The following is a 24,738-nucleotide window of genomic DNA, read 5'->3' as shown; positions in this document are numbered from 1 at the left end:
TGTTTCATATAATATGCATTGAAATGTGATTTGGTTATTTTCAATGTTCTGGCATGCTGTTATTACTAGAAATTGTTTTGTTCATAGCTAACCTATACACATTGCTACACCTCTATCACCACAGTACAACAGGGTAGGCCAGTTCCTGCTGACCCACCTACGCTACTTCAGCTGTCCTTTGCAGCGGGTACCAGCACATCTGGGACCCACGGCAGTGATGCCCTCTCCGCTGGCCCCAATGCACCTTCGAGCGGAACCACCCCAGGGAATGGGGGCCTGTCCCCACTCTTGGGGCAGTGTCAGAGGTGCTGTAGTCACCCAAGATCAACTACCAGCCATGGTGCACAGGATAGTTTATAGGAGCTAGGAACAACGCCTACACCGGATTGAGGCAGACAACCTAGTAGGGCCTGCTGGCCCTAGTATCCAGCCTCCAGCACAGCCACCTTTGGGGCAGTGAAGGAGCAGTGTTGACTGGCCATGGGTGGGGAGCTCAGTCATGCTGCTGCCATCTAGAGGCACATGCTTCTCAGATTCCACAACACCCTACCCATTCAAGGTGTGTACCCCCTCATGTGTCACACACTGCCCCTGTCTGCTGTCTTGTCTGTCTGTAATTGCATCCTCTCCTATACAACGTACCTCACCACATGTACCTACATCCCTTTCCCATCATTCCACTTCCTCCTTATAAAAAAAGATACACACCCGTCCCACACAAAAAATATTGTCCCATGCATAGCTCTCCATTTCTCACGTGTCCACTGGACACAACTAATTTGGTCCAATTGGTTTGACTAAACATTTATGTTGTCCTCACCCCTCTCTCTGGAGTTTGAGTCCAAATTCATCCACAAAATATGTCAAACTGCACAGCTGTTGCTGTTCATGAAATGGAAAGCTATAATTTATTCCTACACCATTTCTGCACATCCCTACCTGCCTTTTAGTATGTTTTCACCATGATAGTTTCCATTTCAACTCTGTTCTAGCACCCCCTTTTTCTTTTCTTTTTAATTTGTTTGCATGGGTTTGCATGGAGCCAAGTGGTCCTCCATGCAAACTCACTTAAAAGTGACTTAATGATTTTATATGTTTCTCAACACAGTGCTAGTGTGCATATACAAGATAATCCCCCCTGCCAAGTCTTGAATGCAGGCCCCTGTTAACTACAACCTACTGCACTAAACCACTAGCTCACAGAGATCTAGGCCAAAATGGGTGTTTCCAGCAATACATACTGATTGCCACTGAAAGACTGAAAGCAACCTAATGTGAAAAACTGGAGTGTACTTTGGACTCTGATGGAAAAATACACCAATAAACAGTCACATAAATAATAATGGCAGTATGCTAGGTCTGGGATTCCATGCAAATGTTCCTTTTTACCTGCAACATCTTCAAATACATCTAAGCATCAATGGCACAGTACAAATGTTCAAATGGGACTCTGCTGCAGAACAGCTGCCTTTGAAAACCATAGACATACTGATAAATGCAGATGTGTGTCACAGCCTGAATGTCACCACATATATATGGCAAATACACCCATGGTACCACTGACTCAGTAGCTCAGTCTGTTAAATGCCTTATATACAGAACATTTTGCCGCACACAGTCCTGGGTTAGAATCCAGTGTGTTGCACTTCAGTTACATTGTTGTGAACACAACAGGTAATGTCTGACTCATGCAGTTTTAATCCCCATAGGTTACTGCTACTGAAGTATGAGCTACTCAGTTTTGCAAGTCACAGGCCTGCAGGTAGGGACACACTGAACATATTTGTATAGCCTAACTATATCTCGCCTACTACTCTGCTATTAGCACTGTTGCATAACAGATGTACCTTAAGCACATGCCTTGATTGGACTGTAATAGGTACCCTTAACCTGGCTGTACTGTAATGACAGGGCTGCCACAGCTGCCACAATTACACATACATTTTGCAGGCCTCCAAAGTGTTAACACTCCCACTCATTGTGTCCTGGGCTGCAGAAGCAGCTGCAGCCTGGAGCATACATAACTGTATGTTAAGGTAGATGCTACAGACTGACACTACCTCCCAACCCCCTATAACAAGGGATTCAGACACAACCATACTTTGGGGGGGGATAAGAGATAGGTACATGTTTTACAGTGTGCCCCTATACAGATAGTAAGTTGATAGAATAGCAGCTACTGCGTTACCATGCATATTCTGATGGTTATGAAGTGTGACACTCACATGTCTCTGTCCCCCTTCTGACCTCAACCCACAATATTTGTCAGTGACCTGCCAGATGACTCCTCTGTCATGGGACACTGAACCAAACATATAAGGTAAAACAGTGGGCATATGTCACACATCTCTACAGTGGACAGTATTTGTACTTAACCACAGCAATGCTGTAGTCTCCACACCTTAGTAATGTCCATCATAAAAACAAAGAAATGGGCCAAGGTCTGTATGAAGACCTCATATATTGCATTCTGTTCCCTTGTCATTAGCTAATGATAGAGCAATTCAGCTGTGTCAGATGCAGTTACCAGTTCTGACCCACAGATTAGTGCAGAGGCACTCATCTGTTAATGAGCATTATCTACAAAAGGCAAGCAACTGCTTATGGGGAACAGGTCAGTATGTGGTTTTACTCACACAGTGTATGTTGAAAGCATTTGCAGAGGAATGCTTCAATAAAAGGAATACATCACTCTACCAGATATGTACTACATTTCCCCATAAAAATGGATGCAGATGGGAGGATGTAGGTATCAGGAATAGGGATTACACAGTAGGCTCATATTAGATCTATGATAATGACATGTCACTAATACTATGCTATCCAGCACCTACATGCATGCCTCTCAATTATCCCTGCTTTGTATTGTATCTCTGCTCTGTCCATGTCTATCCCTCCTACAACAGTTGGTTGTTGTAGTAAAGATAGTCAAATACACGTAAGACATAGTGATACTTAGTAAGGGTGTACAGTCATGTAACATCAAACTATGTACTGTAAGTCACCTCCTCCCAGTCTATCAATGTCACACATAAATAGAACTAACATTGTCAAAGTGTCACTGAATTTCCCTGATGTACTCTGTCTAAGTCCCTGCTTCGTGGACATTCATCCCTGTCTAGTTGAGAGCTATGCCCGACATACCTCTCAACCTCCTACAGTAAGAAATCAGGGCAAAGCCATATTTTATGGGGGGACAAAGGCTCAAACTCAAAGACACAGTATACATATTGGCCATACAAAGTAAGAATGTGATTAGAGTAACAGATATTACTGTAGCATAAGTGTTGTCTGAGGGGTCTGATGGGTGACAGATTATGTATCAGTTTTCTGACAGCAGCCATCAATCAGTGGACAGCCATTGTCAGACATGCACAAGTTTGTGCAAGAAGGACCACAGCTATGAGGCAAACATTGTGACATTTTGCAAACATCTGCATAGTTGAGAGGTATAATACCTACAGGGAACATATACGACAGCAGGTTTGCATTGCTGTCTGTCATTGTTGCACACTGGTGTGGCTGGACTGTGCTCATATAGTTGTTTGAATTGCACACTGCTATTTGTCTGTCAGTGGCCATATCACATTTTAGTGGGGATTTGCCCATAGGGGGCACACCACAGTACACTGCATCGATGCCTGTAGAGACATACAGCAGAATCTGTCACAGCGCACAGGGACATTACCCACTATTGCTACTGTCTTGGTAATAGCCGCACATGTAGTGTGTAACCAAACTTGGAGTATGATGTGTGAGGGAGCAATGGATAGCGCAGGCCATTATGGGTATGTAGTGTCTGTACATAGTGGACATCCATGTATTAGGTCCTGTAATAATGTTCTCCTCTTGCTGTCTTGCAGGATCTATGTACCAATGGAGACATCCTCCATTTTCATCTGTAGATAATGATGCTAGACTGGATGCCCTCAGACCCGACCATCACATCCTGCTGTCAAGGGGTTACCACCATCATGAACAGTTGGCAGCTTTTTGGGCCAACATTGTGAGGGCTGTTAATGATATTGGCCAGCAGGACAGGACTTACTAGCCGGTTCGATAGTGGGCCACAGACATGGTCAATGCCGCAAGTCAAAGGGCAGCTGCTTTTGCCAAGGATTGTGCTGCCACCACTGGAGGGCCTGCAATAGAACAATCACTCTCAGCTACAGAGGAATTCCTGGTGAACCTAGGATCAACCCACAGCTCGTAGCCAACCATCACATCATACATCCTGGAGGTGAATGCCACAGAATCCACATCAGAGAACTGTCCAGGTAAGCTTACTGTGTTCACCAGTTTAATATATTAGGAGTCCTTGTGACAGGCTCTACAGACCAGTACATGTGTGTGAGGTCTATCTGCAATCGGTGGGTTATTGGCTTTTACCCACAGTTGTGTACACTTACTCAGAATGGCAGCAGTATAGCCAGTATCACATTAGCTACTGTACCTGTAGATATACGTGCATAATACCTTGTAACACTGCTACATTTGGTGTTCCTGACATTATGTCTCCCTCACCTTTTCACAGGTCCATCGGCTATGGCCAGAGTTCAATGTCCTGTACCTGGTAAGTGTGGTACTGTTGTTTTGCCAGATCAGATGTACCCTATGAATGTTAAGGGCTGCCATTTTGTCTTTTGCACAATGGTTGTGTTTAGCCAGAGTAGAATAATTGCATGTTCCATGTCAGAGCAGTTAACTACAGTGCATAGCCTAGGAAATGACAGGTGTGTATTTGTACAAACATTAACATGTTAGCACTTATACTTATGAGCAACTACACAGTCTGCTATGCATGAGGCAATTACTCCAAGATGCCCATTCAAACACAATAAGGAAAAGGTACATACCTGAGGCAGTGCTGCTACAACTGGCATATCATTGTCAAGACAGGTGCACTGGGTTTGATGTGTAGTTCTGTCAAATACACTGTCATACTGCATAATTCACAGGTGTATTGAACTGGCAACATTACCCGAATGTAGCTGACATGCATGTTATTCTGGGCCTGGGTTGTCTGTGTATGTTCTTCGGAGTGTGTGTGCCATGCATCGGATCAGACATGAGAAGATATAGGACATGTAATGCAGTTGTGGAGCCACATCTGTATGAGTCTGTGTGGATTACCATGCATAATAGTGCAAGTGGTGATTTACTGCTTTTGTCTTCCTTTTCACATGTGAACAGGTGACATTGGATTCTGTCCCCTTACAAACTGATGTCAGTGTTTTATCAGACTCTGATGATGATGGTGGCCATAGTGAGGCACAGGTAGGGTTGTCGGTGGCTGAATCTGTCCCAGAGGTTGACATCCCTCTTCTGCCCCCATTGTCCCCGCACACAGTCAGTATGCCTACACATACCCAATCACCAAAGGCCACAGATATTGGAAAGCCAGAGGGTGGCGACATAGTACAGGACATTGTGAGTACTATGGCATTAGTGAGTGTAGACAGTGGCCATAGTCAGAGAGCTGGTGAGGTCCCATAGAGGCAGATTGACAGGGGTGCTCGAAGGAGGATTGCTGCCCATCCACCTTCTGTTGCAGGTGTCACATCATGGGTCACTCACCACATGTTTTGGGCTGTCATGGAGGCACAGGCATGAGCTGAATGCAACACCAGACAGATGCCTAGGGTTATGGATGCAGCACAGTCTGACATACATGACTCCTTCCATCTCATGGGTGATGTCATGGAACATTTCACTGATGTAGTCAATAGACGGTGGGCTCAGACAGTGTCTGTCTTTGAGCACACATTGCCTGTGCTGCAACATGTTGTTGGGGTTGGGCGTTGGACACATTGATGTAGGCGAGCAACACCATCTGGTGGGAGTCCACGTGGCTGTGCACACTCACATTCCTGTAGTGGCAGTACCTCCAGCACTACAGAGGGAGGTGTGCTGTTCACACCATGATGTGATAGGCCATGGGCATGTGGTCCTTGGTGGTCCCATGGGGGACAAAGACCCAGATGGCACCAGTCACCATCAGGTACTAGCACCACATCTGACCTTGAGCATGGTGCTACCCGTACTATTCCTGGTAAAGTCAATTCCCGTGTTCATGACCAGAGACTAACTGTCCACTCTACCATGTACATTCCACAGATGTCCACCATACACATGTGGTAGGACTAGCACTGAGCTTGACTGTGTACACGTACACACTCCAAACACTGCTGTCACATGCAGGTCACCTACAGACACACACAGCACCTCTCCATGACCCATGTAAGCAGCACCCCTTCCTGACTCACACATGCTGTCAACTGTATGGCACAGCCTAGACCTCTGGGACCCCCACACCACACCTTGTGCATGTTGATGATACCTGTGCCACAATGCTGCCATCCATGTTATCGATGCGGGGACATGCATATATGTGTCTGATACACAGGGTGACTATATATCTTTACAAGTGTTTGTGTAGCGCAGTAGTGTTATGCCATGGCAGTTGTTATGGGCCATGACAGACACTGTATGTGGTATGTGTCACAATGGCATATCAAATGTAGTGTATCTTTGTTGCCTGATGATACACTGGTGGTGGTGTTATAGAATAACAGGTGTGTCATGGAGCTGTGTATGTTTTTGTCCCAGGAGTCTGAGCAGTGCAACTATGGACACATGGTAGTAATATAGCGGCACAGGATGGCAAGGCAGCACAGCAGAGATATGAAGCCAGCAAGGTATGCCGGTATATGTGCATGACACCCTAGGTGAGGGGTCTGCAGCTTTCACTATCAAAAGAGCCATTTTTGGCCCCTCTCCCACCAAATAAAATTCATCTGGAGCCACAAAACCTATTTGACCCCTGAAGATAATAGCATATAAAGTTTTATATATCGTTATTATACTAAATATAAAAGAACTAAATTTATAAGAGCAATATTTAATATCCATCCCTATTTTTGTTCCTTTGTTGAGAATTCTTGATCGCTCTCAGTGTGTGTGTGTGTGTGTGTGTGTGTGTGTGTGTGTGTGTGTGTGTGTGATACCTCTCAACCTTTTAGAACAAGAAATCGGGACAAAACCATAAAATAATGAGGCCCAAAGGCCCCATAATAGAGATACTTTTTAAATATTGCTCATACAAACTTAGAAAGTTGATGAATAACAGATTTTGCATTACCATGAATTTTCTGAAGGGTATAAAATCTGAAACTCAAATGTCTGTCTATATTTTCTGACTTCAGCCCTCAATGATTTGCCAGAAAACCACACTTTTATGAGAAGCAGACCAAAAATATGAGGCAAAAATCAGGACATTCTGTAAAAATCTGTACAGTTGAGAGGTACCTGTGTGTGTGTGTGTGTGTGTGTGTGTGTGTGTGTGTGTGTGTGTGTGTGTGTGTGTGTGTGTGTGTGTGTGTGTGTGTGCGCGCGTGTGGAAAATGCATGTTAACAGAAACCATGTTATTCTAGCAAGTTTTTAAGTTTATAAGAGCAATATTTAAAATCCATCCCTATTTTTGTTCCTTTGTTCCAACCCTTTATTTGTGGGTCTGTCCAGATTTCTTGTGGTAAGAGTTTCAGGAGATGCTGTTACTGCCAGGGGATCACTCGATTGCTCTGTGTATGTGGAGTGCATGGTAACAGAAACTGTATTATTCTAGCAAGTTTATAAGTTTATAAGAGCAATATTTAAAATTTGTCGCTTGATCGCTGTCAGTGTGTGTGCGTGTGTGTGCGTGTGTGTGTGTGTGTGTGTGTGTGTGTGTGTGTGTGTGTGTGTGTGTGTCATGCGGCAGAGTGGCCGTTATTTTTCAAAGCTATAGGGAGCCACTGCAGAGGGGTGGAAGAGCCACATGTGGATCCAGAGTCGCAGGTTGCAGACCCCTACCCTAGGTCCATCTGTGTGAACAGTGTGTCAGGGACAATGGGGACACTAAGCATCATCATGGTTTCATACGTTGTGGCACACTCTGCTACCCTTGATATATGTCACCTGGGTAGTCTGCATATACAACTGTAGATGGTGGTGGACCTCAATTATGCTTATGTAGAGGAGGGCAATTTAGGGCCAGCATCTAGTCACAAGGCCATAAAATGCATAACCAATGCACAGGAGTAGCCCACATAGGCCTGTCTGCAATGAGTCAGGGGCCATATTTGCACACACACATACAGCTGGATAATGTGAGATCAGAACACCTACTTATCTAATATTGTATACTATAGCTCACAGTACTTATTGCATGCACCATGTTTTTTTTACCTGCAACGCACTGTCAGCCAGTGCTCTTAAGGTGGATGACATCACCAGGCCTTGTAATGGAGGCCACTGTTGAGGCCAGCAGCTAGTCAGTGGGCATAAAATGCATAACCATTGCACAGAGATAGCCCATAGGGGCTTGTCTGAAGTGCTGCATGGGTATATAGTCACACAAACAGAGCTAGAGAGTGGGATTAGAACTCCTCTCTAACTAGTATTACACACTCTAGCTTTCAGTACTTATCACATGTTCCATGCTGTTTATGCTCTTAAGGTGGATACCATCAGCAGGCCTTGCAGAGCAGGGAATGTACAGGCTAGCAGCCAGTTACACAGCAAAAAATGCATACCATTGCACAGAGACAGTGCATATGAGCATGTCCATAGTACCATGAGGGGGTATATTGATACACACACACAGAGCTGGCGGATGTGAGATTAGAACTGCTACATAACTAGTATTACACACTACAGCTCACAGGACTTATTGCATGCACCACAGGTTATGTCTGCTGTATATGTTGATGCAGGCATAGTACTTGTGGAGTACGCAAAGCAGTCTTGTGTTAGACAGCATGCGTGACCTTCAAAGTGATACTGCTTCCTTCTGATATTGTGTCTAGTGTCCGAGGGGTGGGATACCTGGCAATATCCCTGCTATATGTGCATACTTACCAGTCTGGCCATATGTGGCTGTTTGCAATTTGAAAGGCAGACATGTGGCCAGGGACAATATGGCTTGTCCAAGGCATGCATTGCACCCATTGTACATTATACCACCTGTGTACCTATGTCTGTCTGCAGGACAGCCCACAGTCTCAGGGGTCTGTGGGTGAGTGGATTATGTACTGTTGTGGCCTTGGTTTGGTGCCATCAGACAGTTGTTGTGCTGTGTATGTGAAGATAACCTCAGCATTCAGGGGTATATGGGAACATTTGTACATCCACACCATAACTATATCAATGTGTATAACAGGGTTGTCTCCAAAAATGTAGTTGTATGTGTCAGTAATGTAAATGTGTTATGTAGAAGTATGTGGGGAGTCTATGTCTCATTGTACTTTATATAGCTATATATACATTTTGTTACCATATATATATATATATATATATATATATATATATATATATATATCTTCTTCTTCTTTCGGCTGCTCCCATTAGGGGTCGCCACAGCAGATCAACTGTTTCCATTTCTTCCTGTCCTCTGCATCTTGCTCTGTCACACTAACCACCTGCATGTCCTCTCTCACCACATCTGTAAACCTTATCTTAGGCCTTCCTCTTTTCCTGTTACCTGGCAGCTTCATCCTTAGCATCTTTTTCCCAATATACTCTTCATCCCTCCTCAGCACATGTCCAAACCAATGTAATCTTGCCTCTCTGGCTTTGTCTCCAAACTTTCCAACCTGGACTGACCCTCTAATATACTTATTCCTAATCCTGTCCATCCTCATCACACCCAGTGCAAATCTTAACATCTTCAACTCTGTCACGACAAGCTCTGACTCCTGCCTTTTTGTCAATGCCACTGTCTCCAACCCATATAACATAGCAGGTCTCACTACCCTCTTGTAGACCTTCCCTTTCACTCTTACTGGTCCTCGTCTATCACAAATCACTCCTGACACTCTTCTCCACCCACTCCATCATGCCTGTACTCTCTTCTTCACCTCTCTTCTACATTCACCATTACTCTGAACTGCTGATCTCAAGTATTTAAACTTATCCACCTTCACCACCTCTACTCCCTACATCTTCACCATTCTTCTATCCTCCCTCTCATTCACACACACGCATATTCTGTCTTAGTCCTGCTGACCTTCATTCCTCTTCTCTCCAGCGCATATCTCCACCTCTCCAGGGTCTCCTTCACCTGTTCCCTACTCTCTCTATAGATCACAATGTCATCTGCAAACATCATAGTCCATGGGGACTCCTGTCTGATCTCGTCTATCAACCTGTCCATCACCATTGCAAATAAGAAAGGGCTCAGAGCTGATCCTTGATGTAATCCCACCTCCACCTTAAACACATCTGTCACTCCCACCGCAGACCTCACTGCTGTCATACTACCCTTGTACATATCCTGTACCACTCTTACATACTTCTCTGACACTCCCAACTTCCTCATACAATACCACTCCTCTCTAGGCACCCTGTCAAATGCTTTCTCTAAGTCCACAAAGACACAATGCAACTCCTTCTGACCTTCTCTGTACTTTTCCATCAATACTCTCAGAGCAAACATCGCATCTGTAGTGCTCTTTCCTGGGATGAAAACATACTGCTGATCACTAATCATCACCTCCCTTCTTAACCTATTTTCCACTACTCTTTCCCATAACTTCATGCTATGACTGATCACTTTAATTCCTCTGTAGTTACTACAGCTCTGTACATCACCCTTATTCTTAAAAATCGGTACCAAAACACTTTTTCTCCATTCCTCAGGCATCCTGTCACTTTCCAAGATTTCATTAAACAATCTAGTTAGAAATTCCACTACCATTTCACCTAAACACCTCCTTGCTTCCACGGGTATGTCATCTGGACCAACAGCCTTTTCTTTCTTCGTCCTCTTCATAGCTATCCTTACTTCCTCCTTGCTAATCCACTGAAATTCATGATTCACTATCTGCACATCATCCAACCTTCTCTCCTTCTCTTCATTCATCAGCCCCTCAAAGTACTCTTTCCATCTGCTCAACACACTCTCCTCACTTGTGAGTAAGTTTCCCACATTATCCTTTATCATCCTTACCTGCTGCACATCTTTACTAGCTTGGTCCCTCTTTCTAGCCAATCAGTACAGGTCCTTTTCTCCCTCCTTAGTGTCCAACCTTTCATACAACTCTTCATACGCATTATCCTTAGCCTTCACCACCTCTCTCTTTGCCATGCACCTCATCTCCTTATACTCTTGTCTACTTTCTTCATCTCTCTGACAATCCCACTTGTTCTTAGCCAACCTCTTTCTCTGTATACTCTCCTGTACTTCTTCATTCCACCACCAGGTCTCCTTCCACTTTCCAGATGTCACACCAAGCACCTTTCTAGCCATCTCTCTTACTAGCTCCGCTGTAGTTACCCAGCTATTCGGTAACTCTCCACTGCCACCCAGTGCCTGTCTTAACTCTTCCCTGAACTCAACCTCACAATTACCCTTTTTCCATTTCCACCATTTGATTCTTAGTGCTGCCCTCACACTCATCAACCTCTTCTTGATCACCACTGTCATCCTACAAACCACCATCCTATGCTGCCTAACTACACTTTCCCCTGCCACCACTTTACAGTCTCCAGTCTCCTTCAGACTGGCCCTTCTACATAAGATATAATCCACCTGTGTGCATCTTCCTCCACTCTTGTATGTCACCCTATGCTCCTCCCTCTTGTTAAAATACGTATTCATTACAACCATGTACATCCTTTTCGCAAAATCCACTACCATCTGACCTTGTGCATTCCTTTGCTTAACACAATACCTACCCATCGCATCCTCATCCCCTTTGTTCCCTTCACCAACATGCCCATTGAAATCTGCTCCAGTCACCAGTCTCTCACCCTTGAGTACAGTCATCACCACTTCATCCAACTCACTCCAAAATATTTCTTTCTCATCCATCGCGCACCCAACTTGTGGAGCATATGCACTAACAACATTCATCATTACACCATCAATTTCCAGCTTCATAAACATCACTCTATCCAACACTCTTTTCACCTCCAAAACACTCTTAGCACACTGTTCCTTCAGGATAACCCCTACGCCATTTCTCCTCCCATCCACACCATGATAAAATAATTTGAACCCGCCTCCGATACACCTAGCCTTGCTCCCTCTCCATCTGATGTCTTGCACACACAATATACCAACCTTCCTTCAGTCCAACATATCAGCTAGCTCTCTCCCTATACCAGTCATACTGCCAACATTCAAAGTTCCGACCCTCACTATCACAGTCCTAGCCTTTACCTGCCTTCAGGCATGCCGTCCCCCTCTTCTCCTCCTTCGGCCAACAGTAGCCCAATTTCTGCCAGCACCCTGTTGGCCAACAGTGCTAGTGGCAGTTGTTGTTAATCCGGGCCTCGACCGATCTGGTACGTATATCTGTACTGTTGTCTGCATGTATGATTTGGTAACATTTTACGCCTGATGCCCTTTCTGACACAACCTCCCCATTTATCCGGGCTTGGGACAGGCACAATGATAGAGGCAGTAATCAAGCATAAGGGGGATATTGTCTAATGCATTCCCCGGCTGTTTGCTGTCCATAATATGTTACTCAAACTTCAGAACTGTAGAGAGCTTCACAGACTGCCTTGACTCTTGACACATATTTTTGGCCCATTTCACATAACATTGTTGTTTTCTGGCAAATTAGTGGCAAATCAGTCAAGATTGCAGTAAATTACTACTGACAGATATCTGAGTTTCAGACTCCATGCACAGCAGGAGATTCATGCGAATGCAGGACCTGTTTGTCTATCCACATTCTATGCTTGCAGGAGCAATTATTTGCAACCTATCCCACGTTGTGGGCCATGGTCCCATTTTTATTCACTTTATTTCAACAGATTTTCTGCTGTCAGAGGTTGTGAGGTATGATGTGACCTGGGTACATGGTGAAATGCCACAAACAGGGTGACAGTCTACAAGCCTCTCCCTGTACATGTTTTTGCAGAATGTCCAGCATTTTGTTCCATATCTCTGCTGTGTTCCTCATGCCATTTGTGGTTTCCTGATGCTATACGGTACATTGGTCACTGACTTGTACCTACTGACACATGCAACTGTTGGCCTTTACATCCTGCAGCTAATCTGGCCTGTTGCAGCCTACTGTTAAACTAGCAACCTGCTAGGTTACTGAGGGTGTGTATAATGTCTGTCTGTAGGTATGGCCCTTTGTGCCTCCATTCACTCTGGCATTGTCCAGCTATCTTGTAGTAACAGACTGAGAGGCTCTGACAGTCTGTGGGATTACTACCATATGTGTACCTCACATGCAAAAGATGTTGGATACTACCAAATTCAAACCATCAATACCATCACACATGCCACTGTCCTTATCCCACTGAGCCACACTGGCTGCCAGACAACGAGGTTTCCTCCCTCACACTACCAACAAGCTAGGGGAATTTTCTGGTCTGCTGGTATATCATTACAGACTTACTCTTGGAGCAGTTGTATGGCAACACTGATGTGTTTGGGGTAAGGGACAACCAGCCTATGCTCTGCTGGCATAGACAGTCATGTGACTGTCCTGTGAATCCCGCTGTTTGGCATCTCCCTGGACTACTGTCGTGGAGTTTCCAGCCATGTGGCCTAGTGGCTATTATGGGGCACATACTAATGAACAGAGTACCTGTTGTCCCACGTGTCTGTTAGATCTGCACAAGTAGCCCAGTATCTCACTATAGATCTCTGCAAGTAACTCAGTAGCACACTATATATATAGTCCACGTTATCCCCTTGCATACATGCGGCAGGTCCATACATATGCTACCGTATTATAGTACCCCTTACAAGTGGTGTACAGGAGAGTGACTTACCTGGCAAATGCAGCAGTTGACAGACTTGTAGTTTGGGTCTGACTCTGTCTGATGCAGGCAGTCCACAGTCAATAGATGGTGAGGTAAAGAGTGTGTGGCCTGGCTAGCATCATTTTTTACTGATATGTATTTCTAACTAGATTGTTTAATGAAATTTTGGAAAGTCAGAGGATGCCTGAGGAGTGGAGAAAAAGTGTTTTGGTACCTATCTTTAAGAATAAGGGTGATGTGCAGAGCTGCAGTAACTACAGAGGGATAAAACTGATTAGTCACAGCTTGAAGTTATGGGAAAGAGTAGTGGAAGCAAGGTTAAGAAGGGAGGTGATGATTAGTGATCAGCAGTATGGTTTCATGCCAGGAAAGAGCACTACAGATGCAATGTTTGCTCTGAGACTGTTGATGGAGAAATACAGAGAAGGTCAGAAGGAGTTGCATTGTGTCTTTGTAGACTTGGAGAAAGCATATGACAGGGTGCCTAGAGAAGAGTTGTGGTATTGTATGAGGAAGTCGGGAGTGGCAGAGAAGTACGTAAGAGTGGTACAGGATATGTACGAGGGTAGTGTGACAGTGGTGAGGACTGCAGTGGGAGTGACAGATCCGTTTAAGGTGGAGGTGGGATTACATCAAGGATCAGCTCTGAGTCCTTTCTTATTTGCAGTGGTGATGGACAGGTTGACAGATGAGATCAGACAGGAGGCCCGTGGACTATGATGTTTGCAGATGACATTGTGATCTGTAGTGAGAGTAGGAATCAGGTTGAGGAGACTCTGGAGAGGTGGAGATATGCTCTAGAGAGCAGAGGAATGAGGGTCAGCAGGGCTAAGACAGAATATATGTGTGTAAATGAGAGGGAGGGTAGAGGAATGGTGAGGATGCAGGGAGTAGAGTTGGTAAAGGTGGACGAGTTTAAGTACTTGGGATCAACAGTTCAGAGTAATGGTGAATGTGGAAGAGAGGTGAAGAAGAGAGTACAGGCAGGGTGGAATGGGTGGAGAAGAGTGTCAGGAGTGATTTGTGACAGACGGGTATCCGTAGAGTGAAAGGGAAGGTCTACAAGAGTGTAGTGAGACCAGCTATGTTATATGGGTTGGAGACAGTGGCATTGACAAAAGGCAGGAGTCAGAGCTGGATGTGGCAGAGTTAAAGATGTTAAGATTTGCAATCGGTGTGACTAGGATGGATAGGATTAGGAATCGGTATATTAGAGGGTCAGCTCATGTTGGACAGTTTGGAGACAAAGCAAGAGAGACGAGATTGCGTTGGTTTGGACATGTGCTGAGGAGGGATGATGGGTATATTGGGAAAAAGATGCTAAGGATGGAGCTGCCAGGTAAGAGGAATAGAGAAAGGCCTAAGATAAGGTTTATGGACGTGGTGAGAGAGGACATGCAGGCGGTTGGTGTGACAGAGCAAGATGCAGAGGATAGGAAGAAATGGAAAGAGATGATCCGCTGTGGCGACCCCTAACGGGAAAAGCCGAAAGAGAATGATGAATGATGATGATGATGTATGTGAGTTAGAGTATGGTGTCAGTCTCTAGGGCCCTAGGTTGTCAGTGCATGTGCTATGCATTATCTCTTGGCCAAGGTCAGGACATATTGGGCATGCCTATGTCTGCCTACAGGGGCAGCCTCAGGGAGTTCCTTCTCTGAGTCTCCCTGTTGGTGCAGATGTGGTAACCTGGGCACTGGTGGGGGGCTGTGTTTCCCTTCCCATTGCTGATCCTGTTGCATCTATTTCCATGGGATCATATTGTGCAGCATGGCACATGCTGTGAACATCTGTGCGCATGTGGCTGGAGAATACTGCAAGGCTCCACCAGATAAATTGAGGCACCAGAACCGTGACTTCAACAGCCCAGACACACTCTATGATATTCTTAGTTTGTACATGTGCGTCATTATGGAATTCTTCAGTGGTTGTTTGTGCATTTCTGATGGGTATCATCATCCACGGTTCCAGTCCATAGCCAGCATCCCCAAGTAAATGGCCATGTGGGATGTCCCCTATAACAAACATCTGGTACAGCTGTGATGTCTGCCAGATATGGGAGTTGTGATAACTGCCAGGACTGCCAGCACACACATTCATGATAATGCCCTGGGCATTGCACACGACCTATCAGTTGACGGAGTGAAACCCTTTGGGGTTGATGTAGATTCTACCCTCCTCACTGGGTGGTGCCTTGATGTGTACATGAGATATGTTATTCTTATACTACTTACTCTGGGGCATAATTTTCACATTTCTGAAAACATTTAAAAAACAATAAGCATAAACATAACTTCTTAGCCTCATATGAAACTGATGTCATGATGAACAAATTGCTGCTTAGAGTATGGATTTAGCTTGAGTGGTTACTATGGAATTGTAAGATGTTTAGAGAATATTACAAAAATTAGTATTTATTGTGTTTAATATGATTTATAAAATCTGTTTTAGGCATAGTGTCTAATAAATGATTAACAAATAGATTGTGGTAAAACATTTTTCATTTACAGTTCTTTAGTAACACTTACAGATCTAGAGCAATGAATATTTGTCTGAATTGTCAGGGTATAACTTGATTTTGTCAAAAGGCCCAGGATGCAGCCTTTGAAAGTTGCAGTCCAAACTTCCAGTATTCTGCTGAAGGGAAGAAGGGTAGCAACACTTCTGACTGACACTGGATATTTGACCCTTAGCTCCGTTTTCTCTCACAAAAAACAGTGGCCCTTCAAAGACCTTACCACCATTTCATTATATGCAAAACACAAAACTTTTTATGAATGAAATAAATAGTTATAATAGCAGCATATCAGCTCAAGTAATGTGAACTGCCCTTTTGACCAGGTAGTGTGACAGACAGCCCACACCAGCCTGTCCAATTGTATTACAATCAAGTGGCATACCCACATTGTCCCCTTTGAAAACCTAAACACTGCCCAAGTGCAGCACTGTAGACAGCTTGCTGTCACATTCCTGAAGCTTTAACTGGACCAGCAATGGAAAAGGGAATAAAACGGAAGGAATACTATACATCAACAGCCCACTGGGCTGCTAACCTAAGCAGCTTGATCCATCTACTTTCCTTCATTTAAAAAGGAACATAACCAGTCAGTCAAACAAACCAAAAAAATATAGCAATCTTGAGCTTTTTTTATTTGTGAATATAACGAAACTTGCTCAGACATTTCTTTCAAGACCAATAGTCTGAACAATTCAAAACCAGACAAAGGACTATCAAACTATGCAATAAGGAGGACAGATTGAGACTGAACAAGTCCCGATCAATGTCAGAAAGGTGAGTACGATATTCCCGGTACCAAATGAGGTGTTTGTCTGCAAAGTCCTAATGGTCAATGAATCCAAAGCCCAGGTGAGAAGCATCCCCAGTGACCCAGTGATTCAGAAATGTATAAGTTGTCTCTAAATCTACAAAGCCATGGGTTTATGATCCCTGTCCCAGGATAATCTAGTTTAAACCACACACCAAGCGTCAGGCATACTGGGGTAAAATGTTGGTGTGGCTGAATTTCTCAAAATGCAGGAAAGTAACGTACACTTCAGTATCATGCCTATATCTTTAACCCCCAAGTGATTTATAGCAATCTGAATCTATCCTACCTCACACATAAGCTGGTATATTGTTGGTTATATCTGATCCCAAATCATGCCACTAACACCTTTCCAGATGATGCCCCAGTAGTGGGGATCCAGACTCAACTGCAAGCCACTCTGATGGACTTTTTCTCTGCTGGCTGCCTGACAAACTGATGAATGTCCAAAAATCAAAATGCACTAAAGACCTGAAACCAAATACAAGAAAAATCTGATGTAAATCATATAACGCCACCCCCCCAGACACACACACTTAAAGCACCGTTCTATGTAAAATATGTCAAGGAATACTTATAATGACCATCTGACCATCCCCTTGATTGCATTCACTGACTGGCCTTCTCTAGCTGGGTCTGAGGCTCAACCCATTGGAAAGAATGAGAGAAATAACTGTTACTAGGAAGGCCTTGATGAGCTAAGGCTTTATGCAAGTAGAAATCTAAATCCTGGATACTAATGGTGTCCTATTGGGGAAAACAAGTGCTAAGATAGCAACCCTGGGAGGACTGGACATCTTTCACAAAGTAATGATCCAATGGAAGAGGCAGAGCAACAGCTTTGTGGATCTATTCAGAATTTCCTAGTGACCCAAACCTGCTTAATTGGTGTTTGATCCAGTAATCCACATTAAAATAGCATAGCCAGCAATGGACACGTGACTTCATTTTAAGGACCTTAGTAACTCACTAATGCAGAGAGCTTCAACATATAACCAGTTGAACAGAGCAGCCCACAGGGCATATGTGTGATAATAATTTGACATTGCGTGTATTACCTTTAAGATAGTTTTCAGCAATGGATTCTCAGTTAACCACCATGCATAAGATGCCATGCCTATGAGCTTGTTTCAGTCACACAGAAATAAATGCTAAGTAGTATCCCTAAGCCTAGAAACTCTTGCCAGCATAATAAGTGCAGCTAAGCATACCTTTGCCTTCCTGTTGGCTTCCCTCTCTCTTAGACCAATATGATGTTAAATTATACATATAGATGAGATGAACACAGTCTCTTCTCCTTTGAGAGGTTCAGATAAAAAAAAATACCTTAAATAGGTTCATAGGTTCACAGGTAGGGACTAGGCTATGTTCCCGAAGGCATTTATAAGCCTAGCCAGAACGTGTTGGCTTTCCCAGTCCCCTTAGATTACTTCCCTGTGCCTCTGTCCAGCAGAGCCACTAAAGTGATCTCGGGGTAAACTTTCTGTTTCCTATCCACTCGTCAAGGTTTCTCTTGAAGAGTGTTATCGCGGAGCTCTGCCTAATGTAGATTGGAATCTTGTTCCAAAGCATGGGAAGTCTCTAGAACAGGAATTTATCCCTCCAGCAAGTCCTATTTATTGTTGTGGTGAGGTTTAGATCCCTAGAGCATGTGGCCTGAGGGGATATGGTTTTCTTTAGGTGGAGCATGTCCATCAATTCTGGGTTGGACATGGCCTTGTATGTCAAGCAGAGATCACCTGTGAGTAGGCAGTATGCAACCGAGTACAGCTGGAGTTTCTTCAGTCGAGCTGCACAGGTACTTCTGCGGTCTTTCCGGCTGTTGCAGGTGTCTTTTAAGATACATCCCAAATGGGGCATTGTACTCTATGAGTAGAGGGGCACAATGACCTCTTTTGATCTGGATGCAAATCTTTTTGTGATTAGGTGAGCCACATAGATGAATGTTCTAACCACTTTAGCAATGTGATTATCAAAGGAGAGATTACTATCTACTTGGGTCCCCAGATCCCTTAGTATGTCTTCCATATTTAGGGCCTAACTATGCCTAAAATGCCTAACTATGACCATAGGCACCAGAAGCTTTTAAAGACTGGGGAGGGGGGCGGAGGGTGACAGTGGCACTTAGTGAACTAAAAATGGTAATTTTTTATAACTATTTGCTACCACAACATAGGTTCACTTGGAGGACATTTTAAGCTTAGCCAATTCCCTTTTGGTGCTTGAATTAACATTTTCTGATTGGTCTTAGCTATCCCCATGGCTGACAATTGTATATTAGTCTTAGTGAGAATAACTGTGATCATACTATAGATAATTTGAGGGGGCCATGTAACTGATGCAGCATTTAGGAACTAACTCTATACATTAGTGGCATGAGGTGAAATCCTGGAGTACATTTTCTATTACCCATCCTTAGATCCAAGTTGCATTTGAATATGGATGGATGAGCTTTGCTTTATTTTTATGGATAGTCTGTTCCAGAACAGTGGTAGCCTCTGTGATATATATATCCATCTCTCCACAACATTCAGCTTAGATACCTGGACTGAGTATTTCTGATGCCATTTGACTTGCTGATGTTCAGTAGGGCTATCTGTATTATGTCGGAGGATGCTTTGTATGCCGGACATGTCACCTCTAAGCACTCTGTAGGATACTGAGTATAGTAATAAATCTTCAAGGTGGTCCATGCAAAACCTATTGCATAGGACTTGTATTCTTTTAGTAAGGTATCTCTGAAGGTATTCCAATTGTTGCATGGGGCTGGACAGATACATGCCAAAGTGGGCATTGTAAAAAATGACTGACATAATGAGAGCTTTGTAAAGGGGGACAACAACATCTCTAGATCTAGTCACAATCAATTTGTTTATAAGCTGTGCAATATAGAAAGGCTTTCTTTTGACTCTGGGCACATGTTGGTCAAAAGTTAGGTCACTGTACATACACATTCCCAAATGCCAAACAACTGGATCAGTTCTCAGAGGGCATTGACATGATTTTGACACCAGTTATTATTTGGGACAAACCTTCCTGCATGATGGTTAAGTCATTTGGGGATTCAATAACTTCTCCTAGCTTGCAGTCATCTCAGACTTAGCTGGCCAAAGCTCTTTGGTATTTTATTTTACTTTTGAGATGTATATGCCAAACAGAAAAAAATCTCAACTCCGAACCCTGGGGGATTCCATTGGTGACTGATCTCTTCACCTGTTTTGATCTCCTGCATCCTGTGAGCCAAGTAGGCAATCCAGCTAGTGATGCAAGTGTTTGCTTCTACATTATTCATCTTTTGTACTACACCTGAGTAGGGGATTGTGTCAAAAGGCTTGGCCAGGTCAAGGTAATGTGGTGTGAACTGTTTTACCTTCATCCATTGCTTTGGTAACAAGAGTAAAGCTTAAAATTTGCCCATGATTTTGAGGTTTTCACACTTTCCTCTGGGCTTTTTTCAAACACATTTTTAGGGCCATGCATACATGTATGCATTCCTTGATTCACCTTCCTGATTCTATTAAATTATATTCCTTGTATAATACAGCACACTTGTTAGACTTAAGTTAGAGCGCATTTTAAATGTATTGCTTAAACATTTTTCCAGTAGGCAATGAAACAAAAATGCATTAACCAATAATGACAAAACTTCCCTATTCAGAACATTTCCATCATAAAGGTCTACTTCCACACACAACTGCATTTTAAATTTGTTTGAACATTTTTCCAGTAGGCAATGAAGCAAAATGCATGCACCAATAATGACAAAACCGCCCTATTCAGAACATTTCCATGATAACAGTCTACTTCTACACACAATATATAAATACAGAATCACAATAGTGTAAGCCATAGGCATATTGCACAGCTTCTTGAACTTATTTTCAATATGGGGGGGGGGGGCAAAAGGCCAAAAAACAGGGACACATTTTAAACATTGCGTGTATAATTTTGGAAAGTTGCTTGCATAAAATGTTGTTACCACCATGCATTTCACTGCCAAGTCTTGGACCCGGAACACTGTGCATTACAGTTAGAGCAACATACCACTAAGCTAAACCAGCAATTTCTTGAAAGACAGGAAGACAAACTTAAATGGCTATCATATTATTTAGTGAATTTAGTTCTCACTTCTCACCATAGCTCTCAACCTCTTAGCATAAAAATACAGAACAAAGCCAATAATGGGGGAATACAGCATCAAAATAGGGACACATTTCAAATACTGATTTTCTAACCTTATAAAATTGCTAGAATAAAAGGTTTTGTTTTACCACTTCTGCAAACCAGAAAGAACAGAACAAAAATGTGAGGCATAAATTCACAAGTGATGGTGGTTAGGGACTTTAGACTCTTTTTACCTGTACCCAAGGTACAGGGTTTGAGCATGAGTACCTCTAGCCACCAGATGTATCCTGCTGGGGGCATTCACACACACACACACACACACACACACACACACACACACACACACACACACACACACACACACACACACACACACACACACACAGTCCAGCAGCAGTGTACTCACTCTGATAGACTCCTCCAGTAGCATTCAGCTTCTGTCCATTCTCGCTCCACTCTGCAATTAAATCCTATCATTCCTGCCCTACAGTCCAGACGCGGGAGCATCCTGTCATTCCTGCCGTAAATCTGCTCCATTACAGGCTTCTGAAAATAAATCCCTTCCGTTTCTGCAGCAGCTTCTGAATACATCTGTTCCTTCTTGCAAAACCAGCTGGAAATACATGCGCTGATGTCATCACAGCAGTTGGGAGGCACAGAAAATGAAAGGGACAGAGGTATGGATGATCTGCAAAAATGAAGGGGGGGTCCCCTCCCCCCACGCTCTATGGTTCCAGCGCCTATGACTATGACTCCTTAAACTTAACTTGATATGCTTTTAGTCTTGATGAGAATTACATACAGAAATGTCTACCTGACTAGTCAAAAAGGCAAGCAGCAGTGATCTTTTAGCTACTACACTAAATTCCAGGCTCAGCTTGAAGATCATCTCAAATCTGAGTCAGTGTGCAAATGCTTTTTCTCTGAATATATGGCCTTGTCCCTCACTCTCTCCTTCACTGGTTAAACATCTTTGTCTTCCTCACATTATTTCTATACACTAATAAGTGACATCTCTTCCACATTGTATATACAATAAATGGTAAGTTCTGTGTGCCCCTACCTTATTTTTGCTATCATTTACACTGTTTATTATATACCTTTACTATTTCACTGTCCTCTTCATCTTCTTCACTCCTTATTTTAACCAACCCTTATTTTTGTCCCTTATACTATGCACTTTGGTATTATTACTGTTAATGATTCATTGCTGTCTTCATATAATAGTCTGTTACTATTCATAATATGTCTTGCCAGCTTGCTTGTCTGCTGTCATTTATACTTGTCCAGACTGAGACTGTAATAGGTCTATGAATCAGTGCTCTACCCTGATCAATAAATTAAATACATGCATAAATCTAAATGTAACAGTATTAACATGAATGACATAGTATTCACTTTGTAAATGACAGCCTTCACTGACTGCTCACTCATGAGAATCATATTATATACTGCTCCATCTCATACCAGAATGCAGCAGAAATTCACAGCAGCGGCAAGCCCAGCACAGCTCCTTTGTGACATAATCTTATTAACAACCTTAAAAAAAGAGGGGGACTCTGTTTATGACTTTAACCTCCAACAACAGTACTACTAACCTTATACAAAATACGGATGGGTGAGAGGTTGTATACAAACACCTGCACCAAAAAGATTGAGAGATACTCCTCTCTCAGTATATACTAAAGCCCTGTCCCTTACCCAAAATCACCCCTTATCTCGTTTTATTTTTCCCTACTTCCTGCTTCCACCCCCACCCCCTTTTCCCCTAGTAAGACTACTCTGGCAGCCTGCTAATACTCACTAAACAGGTATTCATGAACAAAATTTTCTGTCTGGTAAATATTTATTTGTCATGAATCCCTTCCCTTTTTTACCTATCCAAGTCACAAATAACTACACTAAATTGACAGGTAGCTAACCTGTTTATTGCCAGACCATAATAATCTAATAAATCCATAAACTGAACCAAATGCAACAATATCAGCATGAATAACATAGCATTCACCTTGGAAATGCTAGTGTTCACAAACCTCTCACCCATGAGAGTCACTCTATATAATGCACCTTCTCATACCAGGATACAACACACATTCCCAGAAACCTTAGAAAATAGGGGGCTCTGTTTATGGCCATAAACCCACCCATCAGGCTTTCTAATTCTCCTTCCTCTCTCTCACTCATCCCAGACTATCCCTCTAAGAGTCCATCCCCTTGTTATCCTCACCAAGCACATCCTTCAAGAACAAAAATATACATGTGTTCAAAAGATCAATGCTAATGGTGCATAAATGAACCCCATCCTTCCTAAACCAAGTTCAGTGCTTAGCCACAAAATCCCAGTGCTCATCTACAGCCAGACCTATTGAAGATGCTACCCTTGCAACCCAATGATTAATAACATGCTTAGCTAACTCTAAGGCTGAAATAATTACCTGTCCTCTCCAATAAAACATAGGAATGATGGAAGACCAAACTACTAAGAGCCTTGGGAATTTCACTTGAGCAAAAAGCAAATCCTTAATTATCCAAGATAAAATGTTCCATTTTGGTTCTTTACAATAATCATTGCCCACCAAAAGAATAACAGTAACCTTAAACCTAGATGGTGTACCCTTGAAGTCTTCTAACCATGGTAATAGCTGACTCAACTTTAAGCCTCATTTCCCTTTGCAAATCACATTTCATGCACATGCATCCAGGTCAAGACATGTTCATGCTGGTCTCATTTCAGCTCTGCAGGCAGCCCAAAGCATGAAAGAGTGACCTAGGATTAAAATGTTTCATCCACTGCAAATAAATCAAATGCAGACAGTCCAGATGTTAACCTGACCATTTCAACCACCTTATATAAGACCTATGAGCTGTAGAAGCCCATCTACCCTTCCTTCCTTTTCATAAAATCAATAGACTTACCCTCACAAGCCAAATCTGACATTCTCCATATTTGAAAAGAATGTCAGGAATATTTCCCTGTCACAATGTCCTGATTAAGTAACACCCTCTTCTGCACCACATTAATCTGATTAGTCAGTAGCAGACTGCCATCACCAACATGAAAGACCAAACTATCAAGACTGATTACATTCTCCCTTTTCAGGGAATGAAGCCACTGCACTGGACACAACAATAGCTTACAATTCTTTTCCAAAACCACTTGTCCTATTCTAAATTGATCTGTTTTAGATTTTGAATGCCAAATTAATGTTGTCACCCCAATCAAAACATGATAGCCTATTTGCTCATCTATAACAGTTCCCTGATCCAAAATACACCATGATGCAAGCATACTGACAAAGCTGCCCACAACACATTTAACTCCCAGTTAGCAGGCACTCTATGCATTCTCTTTTACACCACCTTCAGCAAGTACTTAGTAATGGGCAACGTACTATCTGTTAATGTACCCTTAACACTCTCTCACATTCCTTCAGCATTCTGCCAATAGACCAGTGTGTATTAAAATCCAGAGTCCCCAGACATAAGGCAGTTGTGTTCAGAGCTGCTAAATATACC

This window comes from Protopterus annectens, chromosome 1.part2 (assembly GCF_019279795.1).
Source record: "Protopterus annectens isolate FY-2018-M chromosome 1.part2, PAN1.0, whole genome shotgun sequence".
NCBI lineage: Eukaryota > Metazoa > Chordata > Ceratodontiformes > Protopteridae > Protopterus > Protopterus annectens.
The sequence above is the reverse complement of the archived record's forward strand: the minus strand, read 5'-3'. Positions refer to the sequence as shown.